This window comes from Bombina bombina, chromosome 6 (assembly GCF_027579735.1).
Source record: "Bombina bombina isolate aBomBom1 chromosome 6, aBomBom1.pri, whole genome shotgun sequence".
Taxonomy (NCBI): domain Eukaryota; kingdom Metazoa; phylum Chordata; class Amphibia; order Anura; family Bombinatoridae; genus Bombina; species Bombina bombina.
This window is the reverse complement of record NC_069504.1, coordinates 584512575-584525535: the sequence shown is the minus strand read 5'-3', so window position 1 is coordinate 584525535 and position 12961 is coordinate 584512575.

Genomic DNA, 12961 nt, shown 5'->3' with positions numbered 1-12961 from the left:
AAAAACAACTAATCGATTAATCGATTATGAGATTCGTTGACAACTATTTTCATAATCGATTATTATCGATTATGACGATTAGTTGTTGCAGCTCTAATTGAGAGCTTGCATTGTATGGCTGTATTAGGGACCCAGGTTTTGGGAGAGACCTTGACGTGGTACCTGGGCTTATCACATTTGGCCAGATGCATTAACTAACTCTTCCAGTTTTGCTTTTAATCTTAGCTGAGCGCTTGCAAGTGAGTGCTGGACTTTCTCTGTGTGTTAAATGTGTGTGTGTGTGTGTGTGTGTATATATATATATATATATATATATATATATATATATATATATATATATATATATATATATATATATATATATATATATATATATATATATATACATATACATATAAATAATGTTTACCCTTCTAGGTACACTTTCACACAGTTTTTTATCTCTGCAGATAGGTTGTTCCAAACATCTTGTAAAACTAACCACCGTTCTTCCGTGGATTTAGGCAGCCTTATTTGCTTCTGTCTCTTCATGTAATCCCAGACATACTCAATGATATTGAGTTCATACCATCACTTCCAGGACTCCTTGTTCTTCTTTACGCTTAAGATGGATTACTTTTTAACTCTATGTTGTCATGCTGCAGAATAAATTTGGGGCCAAGCAGATGCCACCCTGATGGTATTGCATGATGGATAAGTATCTGCCTGTACCTCTCAGCACTGAGTAGACCATTAATTCTGACCAAATCTCCTGCTTCATTTGCAGAAATGTAGCCCCAAACTTGCAAGGAACCTCCACTATGCTTCATGTTCTCTGCAGTCACTTAAGTTTCTTAGGCCTAGATTTAGAGTTGGGCGGTAGCCGTCAAAACCAGCGTTAGAGGCTCCTAACGCTGGTTTTGGGCTACCGCCGGTATTTGGAGTCAGTCAGGAAAGGGTCTAACGCTCACTTTGCAGCCGCGACTTTTCCATACCGCAGATCCCCCTACGCCATTTGCGTATCCTATCTTTTCAATGGGATCTTTTTAACGCCGGTATTTAGAGTCGTGGCTGAAGTGAGCGTTAGAAATCTAACGACAAAACTCCAGCCGCAGAAAAAAGTCAGTAGTTAAGAGCTTTCTGGGCTAACGCCGGTTTATAAAGCTCTTAACTACTGTGCTCTAAAGTACACTAACACCCATAAACTACCTATGTACCCCTAAACCGAGGTCCCCCCACATCGCCGCCACTATATTTAAATTTTTTAACCCCTAATCTTCCACTCGGTACACTGCCGCCAACTACGTTATCCCTATGTACCCCTAATCTGCTGCCCCTAACACCGCCGACCCCTATATTATATTTATTAACCCCTAATCTGCCCCCCTCAACGTCGCCTCCACCTGCCTACACTTATTAACCCCTAATCTGCCGAGCGGACCGCACCGCTACTATAATAAAGTTATTAACCCCTAATCCGCCTCACTCCCGCCTCAATAACCCTATAATAAATAGTATTAACCCCTAATCTGCCCTCCCTAACATCGCCGACACCTAACTTCAATTAGTAACCCCTAATCTGCCGACCGAATCTCGCCGCTACTGTAATAAATGGATTAACCCCTAAAGCTAAGTCTAACACTAACACCCCCCTAAGTTAAATATAATTTAAATCTAACGAAATACATTAACTCTTATTAAATAAATTATTCCTATTTAAAGCTAAATACTTACCTGTAAAATAAACCCTAATATAGCTACAATATAAATTATAATTATATTATAGCTATTTTAGGATTTATATTTATTTTACAGGTAACTTTGTATTTATTTTAACCACGTACAATAGCTATTAAATAGTTAAGAACTATTTAATAGCTAAAATAGTTAAAATAATTACAAAATTACCTGTAAAATAAATCCTAACCTAAGTTACAATTAAACCTAACACTACACTATCAATAAATTAATTAAATAAAATACCTACAATTACCTACAATTAAACCTAACACTACACTATCAGTACATTAATTAAATACAATATCTACAAATAAATACAATGAAATAAACTAACTAAAGTACAAAAAATAAAAAATAACTAAGTTACAAAAAATAAAAAAATATTTACAAACATCAGAAAAATATTACAACAATTTTAAACTATTTACACCTACTCTAAGCCCCCTAATAAAATAACAAAGCCCCCCAAAATAAAAAAATGCCCTACCCTATTCTAAATTAAAAAAGTTCAAAGCTCTTTTACCTTGCCAGCCCTTAAAAGGACCTTTTGTGGGGCATGCCCCAAAGAATTCAGCTCTTTTGCCTGTAAAAAAAAACATACAATACCCCCCCAACATTACAACCCACCACCCACATACCCCTAATCTAACCCAAACCCCCCTTAAATATAATATGCAGGGGTCAGCGATAGCGGGGGTGGCAGATTAGGGGTTAATAAGTGTAAGGTTAAGGGTGTTTAGACTCGGGGTACATGTTAGAGTGTTAGGTGCAGACGTAGGAAGTGTTTCCCCATAGAAAACAATGGGGCTGCGTTAGGAGCTGAACGCGGCTTTTTTGCAGGTGTTTTCAGCTCAAATGGCCCCATTGTTTCCTATGGGGATATCGTGCACAAGCACGTTTTTGAAGCTGGCCGCGTCCGTAAGCACCGCTGGTATCTAGAGTTGCAGTGGCGTTAAATTATGCTCTACGCTCCCTTTTTGGAGCCTAACGCACTGAAAACCCAGCCATTCTGTGAACTCTAAATACCAGCGGTATTTAAAAGGTGCGTGGGAAAAAAAGCAAGCGTAGCTAACGCACCCCTTTGGCTGCAGAACTCTAAATCTAGGCGTTATTCTTGTATTAATCTCCAGCCCTTCGGCAAACAAACTACCTTCTGCTACATTCAAATATTTAAAATTTTGATTCATCACTACAGATCACCAAATCAGATTTTCTTTCATAAAGGTGGTGAGAATCCACAAGCCATTACTCTGGGGAATTCCACTCCTGACCACTAGGAAGAGGCAAAGATTCCCAAAACTCCATTAACCCTTAAACCTCTCCCACCTTACATAAAACTAGTTTTATCTTTGCCTCCGCAGGAGGAAGGTGAAGATTGGAGGTGCTCCAGATGTTGTTCTCTAAGAGGGGTCCTCAGACCAATTTGAGGACCATTTTTCCCTCAGAGAGCTACTGTTTGACAGAGGGAAGTTTTTAGAGTATTGGGTAGCGACTCAATATATCCTCTGCTATCACCCATACAGCACTGTATTGGCTGTCTACTGGGAGCAGTATTGTTCTGCAAATGGTAAATCCAGTAGTGTAGGTGCCTATTTGGTAAGTATGGGATTTATTTATTTATTTTGGCACTCATTTAGCCTATAGGCTGTTGGTAGGTACTGTTGGGATTCTACATCATAGCCAGGGGACTATTGTGACAGGCATCTTTTTTATTTATATGTTTTATTTATTAGAATTGGGCTACAGGAATTATCTTTATATAATTTTGCTCTATTAACTGGTGTCAGATTTTTGTAAGCATGTTAAGTATAGTTTTAGGCCTTTAGGCTTATTACTTCTTTTATATTTAACACTCTGTTTTTTTTATTTTTGTGCACTTCGGCTTGTTTCGCACCTCGCCTTTTGAGGCTTGAGGGGTTAGTTTGCGCATGCATACTTGTATCAAGTTTCATTTAGTGCCCTGCTTAAACTTGTGCATGTCGGTATTTTGTGAACCTTGGTCATTTGCGTGCCTGTTCGTTTGATCATCTTAACGTGACAAAACAATATAGCGTGTAGGAGCGCTATAAGCTAAATAAGATAGTCTGGAGACCTCTTTACAATTTAACAAAAGTGCATTTATTTAAAACATAAAAACATAATAAAAATATATAATATTCCAGAATTATAGATATGGGACGTCTCCCTGAATTTAAAATAAGCAATATTTAGTTATATAAAATACTTCTATAATAGGCTTTTTATGATCTTTCTAAGTGATTCCACCTTTTAAAATTTATTTTTCTTTATTCCACCTTAAAAGTTTATTGCCGCAGTTTTAGTGGTTTTATTTTCTCTCGATGTTACTATTTTCGATCAGAAAGTAACAATGTCTCTCTTCATAAATAAGTTGTAATAATGTAATTCACTTATTTTTGTAATGTCTCTTGGTTTTTTCTCCTATTGGTAAACTTGGCTGTAATAGGAATAGTTCAATAAATGTATAAGGACGGGCTTACCGGGTCTTCTGACACATCTGTGTCTGATGAATTCAATGTATTTCTTACCGGTATGTGTTTTCTGCCTTTCCTCCTTGAATGGAGCAAGTATCGCTGCTATCGAAACCTAGACCACACTCCTGCGTGTATGGGTCTCTTTTATTCTGCCGGCTTGAAGCAACTTTTACCCCTACAGTCTGGGTTCTGTGTTTTCCGGGCAGCCTCCTGAGACAGGTATTCGCGGTGCACGCAGAGCTAATTTACAACATGCAAACCCTCTACCCTGCGGGTTTAAACTCAGAATTAGATCTGTCCCCGTTTCTTCTGTCATAGATCAAAATTCAATAGTAGAATATATGAAAAGATAGTATATTATAGACTAAATATTTCCCTCCAAGATCCTGAAATATTTTATACTCTATGAACAAGAAGTTACCTATATTATAGATTAAATATTTCCCTCCAAGATCTTGAAATATTTTATACTCTATGAACAAGAAGTTATCTATGAAGGGACAAACAAATAAACAAGAAAATAAAAACACATTATGAAGAGTGGAGAAGCACAGAAAATAATATACTACTATAGAAATAAATATGCAATATTAAGAAATAATGTGTAACACATGTTAATAATAAAACAAAAAGAAGAAAATGGTTCTGTTTTTAAAAAATTCATACATGTTAAAAATCATGCTAAGAATAATAAAGTAGAAGTGTAATATCCCTTAAATATAGATCGTTGATTTTTCAGACATATACAAAAAAGTTCAGCACAATAGAAAATAATATAGGTATTTATAATCATGGAACAAATATAATAGAAACAAATACAGGCACTTATAATCATGATATAAAGTAAAGGTATGATAATTCCACCGTATGTTATGAAATCCAAATGTAGATATTGTTGAAAGAGCCGAAAATATCAAATACAGATACAGATCCTATAACATGACAAAGAAAGAAGCAAAAACAAAAATATTCCGCCTTTAAAAAAAGCTGCAAACATGGGATATCTAAAGTTCATACAAAATAACAAAGAAAGAAGCAAAAAGATTCCACCTTATAGAAATTTGAGAAATCCACCTTTAAAATAATAAAAAAGACACCTATCAGAACAGAACACCTATCAACCAATCAAAATGTAAGGAGGGCTTTTTAAAATGCCGGTGTAACAACCAACATCATCCGTCTTGATAAAGCCTACTGGCGAAACGCGTAGACGTTTTTTTCTACAATAGAAAGCACTGGACATCTACTTAAACTACCCCACTTTGAAAGAAGTAGAGGGAAAGAGAGTTTAACACAAACGGCCGTTTGTATTCCAAGTCCGAGTTCTCACACACACGCTGGAGGCGTGCACCGCGAATACCTGTATACATTGAATTCATCAGACACAGATGTGTCAGAAGACCCGGTAAGCCCGTCCTTATACATTTATTGAACTATTCCTATTACAGCCAAGTTTACCAATAGGAGAAAAAACCAAGAGACATTACAAAAATAAGTGAATTACATTATTACAACTTATTTATGAAGAGAGACATTGTTACTTTCTGATCGAAAATAGTAACATCGAGAGAAAATAAAACCACTAAAACTGCGGCAATAAACTTTTAAGGTGGAATAAAGAAAAATAAATTTTAAAAGGTGGAATCACTTAGAAAGATCATAAAAAGCCTATTATAGAAGTATTTTATATAACTAAATATTGCTTATTTTAAATTCAGGGAGACGTCCCATATCTATAATTCTGGAATATTATATATTTTTATTATGTTTTTATGTTTTAAATAAATGCACTTTTGTTAAATTGTAAAGAGGTCTCCAGACTATCTTATTTAGCTTATAGCGCTCCTACACTCTATATTGTTTTGTCAGTTTGAAATTTTACCCGGTAATCATAGGGAAGATTACCTGTGAAGGAGCTTTAAGATTAGATTCCAGGCGCAGTTTCTTATATATCTATTTTTAACCGTTTGATCATCTTATCCTGGTTATTGGCTCTAGTTTCCCCCCCTCTGTGTCTGGTTAGTGCTCATTGCCTCTCTGTTGGATGGATGCTTAACATTCCTTTGCCTGTTTTAACAATATTTTGTGGAGGGGATAAGATTTTCAATTCTGCCAAGAGACTCTTTTTTTCGGTGTAAGATTCTGTGCTTTTCCTGCCTTTATTCTTTATATCAGTTTGTTATTTAAGTAATTATTTAATATCCGCCTTACTTGTGGACTCCACAGCATGGGTATTAGTTTCCCAGGAGTAATGGCTTGTGGACTCTCACTACCTTTATGAAATAAAATATAATTTATGCTAAAATCAATTAATTTGTGGCCGATGTGAATTATTTATTTTCAGCACCTGTTAATTAATACAGGTGAGTTTAATTACAAATTACAGGAGCATCACAAACTTGGAATGCAGTTATTTCTTACAATTTTGAGAAGGTGACAATAATTTTGTCCTGTCCATTTTTGGAGTTTTGTGTGGAATGTGTCAGATTTGGCTTTTTTCTCTCCACTTTTTTGTGTCATACCAATACAAACAAAAGAAATAAACACGAGAATGCCTAAACATTTGTAATTTGCAACAATTTTCTGGGCGAAGTGAGTGGTGCATTATCTTACAGAAATACAGGCGTGCCAATATTTTTGGCCATGACTTTATATACATACATATACATCTTTAAAGATGTATATGTATGTATTTCAATGTTAAAGCCTGCCTTCTTTTTCTACAACTAAGACCTCATATCTTTAAGCCTTTATAACTTTTTTGGCAATATTTTTTTAAAAATAATTTTATTAGATGGCGTTATTATAAGTGTAAGTGTACTTTCCAAAGTATTTATGATGTGTTTTGTGAGACATTTTTGTTTGTGACACAGTTAACCACAGCTCTGAGGACCCGACGAGCATTAACTTGAATTATGCTCAAGCAATCGTGTTTACTTTCAACTTGTAATACCAGCGCAATTTAACCTGCTTGCAATTACAAATTTAACTGTACTTTTAAACATAATTTTTAATTTAAAAAAATGGTATTGAATAGAAAAAAACAAAAAAACAATTTAAAAAAAAGAGAAAAACAAGTGTTTTTTTTATTTATTATTGTTCTACTTTCATTTTTGCCTTTTATATTTGAATTGTTAAAGTCAGTGACTGTTTTAATGCTGTCTGACCTAATTCTCTCAAGTGTTGTCTGAAATGTAAGCTACGAGGTTTAGAACCTACAACAGGCCAGAGAGAATGCACATGCAATTGTTGTTTGCTTGTTTCATTACCCTCAACTTTTTGATAACATAAAGATAGAAAAACATTATTTATATCAGCATAATTATGTCACTACATCAAGCTGTCTTGAATCAATATTAAAGAAACCACTACTTTTCTTTTCCTAAAATTTTTTAACCCCTAATCTGCCGACCGCACGCCGCTGCCACCTACGTTATCCCTATGAACCCCTAATCTGCTGCCCCTAACACCGCCGACCCCTATATTATATTTATTAACCCCTAATCTGCCCCCCTCAACGTCGCCTCCACCTGTCTACACTTATTAACCCCTAATCTGCCGACCGCACGCCGTTGCCACCTACGTTATCCCTATGAACCCCTAATCTGCTGCCCCTAACACCGCCGACCCCTATATTATATTTATTAACCCCTAATCTGCCCCCCTCAACGTCGCCTCCATCTGCCTACACTTATTAACCCCTAATCTGCCGACCGGACCGCGCAGCTATTATAATAAAGTTATTAACCCCTAATCCGCCTCATTCCCGCCTCAATAACCCTATAATAAATAGTATTAACCCCTAATCTGCCCTCCCTAACATCGCCGACACCTAACTTCAAGCATTAACCCCTAATCTGCCGACCGGAGCTCACCGCTACTATAATAAATTTTTTAACCCCTAAAGCTAAGTCTAACCTTAACACTAACACCCCCCTAAGTTAAATATAATTTAAATCTAACGAAATAAATTAACTCTTATTAACCCCTTAATGACCACAGCACTTTTCCATTTTCTGTCCGTTTGGGACCAAGGCTATTTTTACATTTTTGCGGTCTTTGTGTTTAGCTGTAATTTCCCTCTTACTCATTTACTGTACCCACACATATTATATACCGTTTTTTCGCCATTAAATGGACTTTCTAAAGATACCATTATTTTCGTCATATCTTATAATTTACTATAAAAAATTTTTATAAAATATGAGGAAAAAATGGAAAAAAACACACTTTTTCTAACTTTGACCCCCAAAATCTGTTACACATCTACAACCACCAAAAAACACCCATGCTAAATAGTTTCTAAATTTTGTCCAGAGTTTATAAATACCCAATGTTTACATGTTCTTTGCTTTTTTTGCAAGTTATAGGGCCATAAATATAAGTAGCACTTTGCTATTTCCAAACCACTTTTTTTCAAAATTAGCGCTAGTTACATTGGAACACTGAATTCTTTCAGGAATCCCTGAATATCCCTTGACATGTATATATATTTTTTTAGAAGACATCCCAAAGTATTGATCTAGGCCGATTTTGGTATATTTCATGCCACCATTTCACCGCCAAATGCGATCAAATAAAAAAAAAAAGTAAAATTTTTCCAAATTTTAGGTTTCTCACTGAAATCATTAACAAACATTTTGTGCAATTATGGCACAAATGGTTGTAAATGCTTCTCTGGGATCCCCTTTGTTCAGAAATAGCAGACATATATCGCTTTGGCGTTGTTTTTAAGTAATTAGAAGTCCGCTAAATGCTGCTGCACACCACAAGTGTATTATGCTCAGCAGTGCAGGGGTTAATTAGGGAACTTGTAGGGAGCTTGTAGGGTTAATTTTAGCTTTAGTGTAGTGTAGTAGACAACCCCAAGTATTGATCTAGGCCCATTTTGGTATATTTCAGGCCACCATTTCACCGCCAAATACGATTAAATTAAAAAAAATAGTCAACTTTTTCACAAACTTTAGGTTTCTCACTGAAATTATTTAGAAACAACTTGTGCAATTATGGCACAAATGGTTGTAAATGATTCTCTGGGATCCCCTTTGTTCAGAAATAGCAGACATATATGGCTTTGGTGTTGCTTTTTGGTAATTAAAAGGCCTCTAAATGCCACTGCGCACAAAACGTGAATTATGCCCAGCAGTGAAGGGGTTAATTAGGTAGCTTGTAGGGAGCTTGCAGGGTTAATTTTAGCTTTAGTGTAGACATCAGACCCCCTGATCCCTCCCATAGAGCTCTCTTCCCTCCCCCACCCCACAATTGTCCCCGCCATCTTAAGTACTGGCAGAAAGTCTGCCATAAAAGGTTTTTTTTTTTACTTTTTTTTTTTAAGCATATTTACATATGCTGCTGTGTAGGATCCCCCCTTAGCCCCCAACCTCTCTGATCCCCCCCAAAACAGCTCTCTACCCCCCCCCCCCCACTGCCTTATTGGGGGCCATCTTGGGTACTGGCAGCTGTCTGCCAGTACCCAGTTTGCATATAAAAATGTTTTTTTTAAATTTATTTTAGTTTTTTCTGTAGTGTAGCTCTCCCCTCCCCCAGATCAATCCCCCACCCCCTCCCAGATCCCTTAAATGATTTCCATTACGTTTTTTTAAAATTATTTTTTACAATAATATCCAAAATAGTTTCTGTAGTGTAAGCGGTTCCCACCCGCTCCCTCCCCGTGCACGCGCCCTCCCGCCGCCCCCTGTGCACGCGCGCGCGCCCGGGCGCGCCCCCGGCGATCCCGCCCCCGATCCCGCCCCACTCTCTGACTAAGAAGCCATCGATGGCCGCCCACCCACCTCCCATTTACGCTCCCACCCACCAACGAATGCGGCCATCGATGTCCGGTGCAGAGAGGGCCACAGAGTGGCTCTCTCTGCACCGGAGGGGCAAAAATTGTTATTGCAGGATGCCTCGATATCGAGGCATCCTGCAATAACCGGAAAGCAGCTGGAAGTGATCAGGATCGCTTCCAGCTGCTTTCCAAACCGAGGACGTGCAGGGTACGTTCTTGGTCGTTAAGTGACTTTTTTAAGAGGACGTACCCTGCACGTCCTCGGTCGTTAAGGGGTTAAATAAATTATTCCTATTTAAAGCTAAATACTTACCTGTAAAATAAACCCTAATATAGCTACAATATAAATTATAATTATATTGTAGCTATTTTAGGATTAATATTTATTTTACAGGCAACTTTGTAATTATTTTAACCAGGTACAATAGCTATTAAATAGTTCATAAATATTTAATAGTTACCTAGTTAAAATAATTACAAAATTACCTGCAAAATAAATCCTAACCTAAGTTACAATTAAACCTAACACTACACTAGCAATAAATAAATTAAATAAAATACCTACAATTATCTACAATTAAACCTAACACTACACTATCAATAAAATAATTAAATAAAATACCTACAATTATCTACAATTAAACCTAACACTACACTATCAATAAATAAATTAAATAAAATACCTACAATTATCTACAATTAAACCTAACACTACACTATCAATAAATTAATTAAATAAAATACCTACAATTATCTACAATTAAACCTAACACTACACTATCAATAAATTAATTAAATACAATACCTACAAATAAATACAATTAAATAAACTAACTAAAGTACAAAAAATAAAAAAGAACTAAGTTACATAAAATAATTTTTTTTTACAAACATTAGAAAAATATTACAACAATTTTAAACTAATTACACCTAGTCTAAGCCCCCTAATAAAATAACAAAGCCCCCCAAAATAAAAAAATGCACTACCCTATTCTAAATTAAAGTTCAAAGCTCTTTTACCTTACCAGCCCTGAAAAGGGCCCTTTGCGGGGCATGCCCCAAAGAATTCAGCTCTTTTGCCTGTAAAAAAAAAACATACAATACCCCCCCCCCAACATTACAACCCACCACCCACATACCCCTAATCTAACCCAAACCCCCCTTAAATAAACCTAACACTAAGCCCCTGAAGATCTCCCTACCTTGTCTTCACCTCACCGGGTTCAGCGATCGGTCCAGAAGAGGGTCCGAAGTCTTGATCCAAGCGGCGGCTGAAGAACTCCATCATCGGGCTGAAGTTGGAAGTCCATCATCAGGATGAAGTCTTCTATCAAGCCGCATCTTCAATCTTCTTTCTTCCGGAGCAGAGCCATCTTCTTCCCAGCCGACACGGATCTAACCTCTTCAAGCGACGCCTACTCGCCGAATGACGGTTCCTTTAAATGACGTCATCCAAGATGGCGTCCCTCGAATTCCGATTGGCTGATTCTATCAGCCAATCGGAATTAAGGTAGGGATATTCTGATTGGCTGATGGAATCAGCCAATCAGATTCAAGTTCAATCCGATTGGCTGATCCAATCAGCCAATCCGATTGAGCTCGCATTCTATTGGCTGTTCCGATCAGCCAATAGAATGCAAGCTCAATCTGATTGGCTGATTGGATCAGCCAATCGGATTGAACTTGAATCTGATTGGCTGATTCCATCAGCCAATCAGAATATTCCTACCTTAATTCCGATTGGCTGATAGAATCCTATCAGCCAATCGGAATTTGAGGGACGCCATCTTGGATGACGTCATTTAAAGGAACCGTCATTCGGCGAGTAGGCGTCGCTTGAAGAGGTTGGATCCGCATCGGCTGGGAAGAAGATGGCTCCGGAAGAAAGAAGATTCATCCCGATGATGGACTTCCGACTTCAGCCCGATGATGGAGTTCTTCAGCCGCCGCTTGGATCAAGACTTCGGACCCTCTTCTGGACCGATCGCTGAACCCGGTGAGGTGAAGACAAGGTAGGGAGATCTTCAGGGGCTTAGTGTTAGGTTTATTTAAGGGGGGTTTGGGTTAGATTAGGGGTATGTGGGTGGTGGGTTGTAATGTTGGGGGGGGTATTGTATGTTTTTTTTTTACAGGCAAAAGAGCTGAATTCTTTGGGGCATGCCCCGCAAAGGGCCCTTTTCAGGGCTGGTAAGGTAAAAGAGCTTTGAACTTTTTAAATTTAGAATAGGGTAGGGCATTTTTTTATTTTGGGGGTCTTTGTTATTTTATTAGGGGGCTTAGAGTAGGTGTAATTAGTTTAAAATTTTTGTAATATTTTTCTAATGTTTGTAAATATTTTTTTATTTTTTGTAACTTAGTTCTTTTTTATTTTTTGTACTTTAGTTAGTTTATTTCATTGTAGTTATTTGTAGGTATTTTATTTAATTAATTTATTGATAGTGTAGTGTTAGGTTTAATTGTAGGTAGTTTATTTAATTAATTTATTGATAGTGTAGTGTTAGGTTTAATTGTATCTTAGGTTAGGATTTATTTTACAGGTAATTTTGTAATTATTTTAACTATTTTAGCTATTAAATAGTTATTAACTATTTAATAGCTATTGTACCTGTTTAAAATAATTACAAAGTTGCCTGTAAAATAAATATTAATCCTAAAATAGCTACAATATAATTATAATTTATATTGTAGCTATATAAGGGTTTATTTTACAGGTAAGTATTTAGCTTTAAATAAGAATAATTTATATAATAAGAGTTCATTTATTTTGTTAGATTTAAATTATATTTAACTTAGGGGGGTGTTAGGGTTAGGGTTAGACTTAGCTTTAGGGGTTAATCCATTTATTAGACTAGCGGCGAGATCTGATCGGCAGATTAGGGGTTAATTATTGTAGGTAGCTGGCGGCGACGTTGTGGGGGGCAGATTAGGGGTTAATAAATATAATATGGGGTCGGCGGTGTTA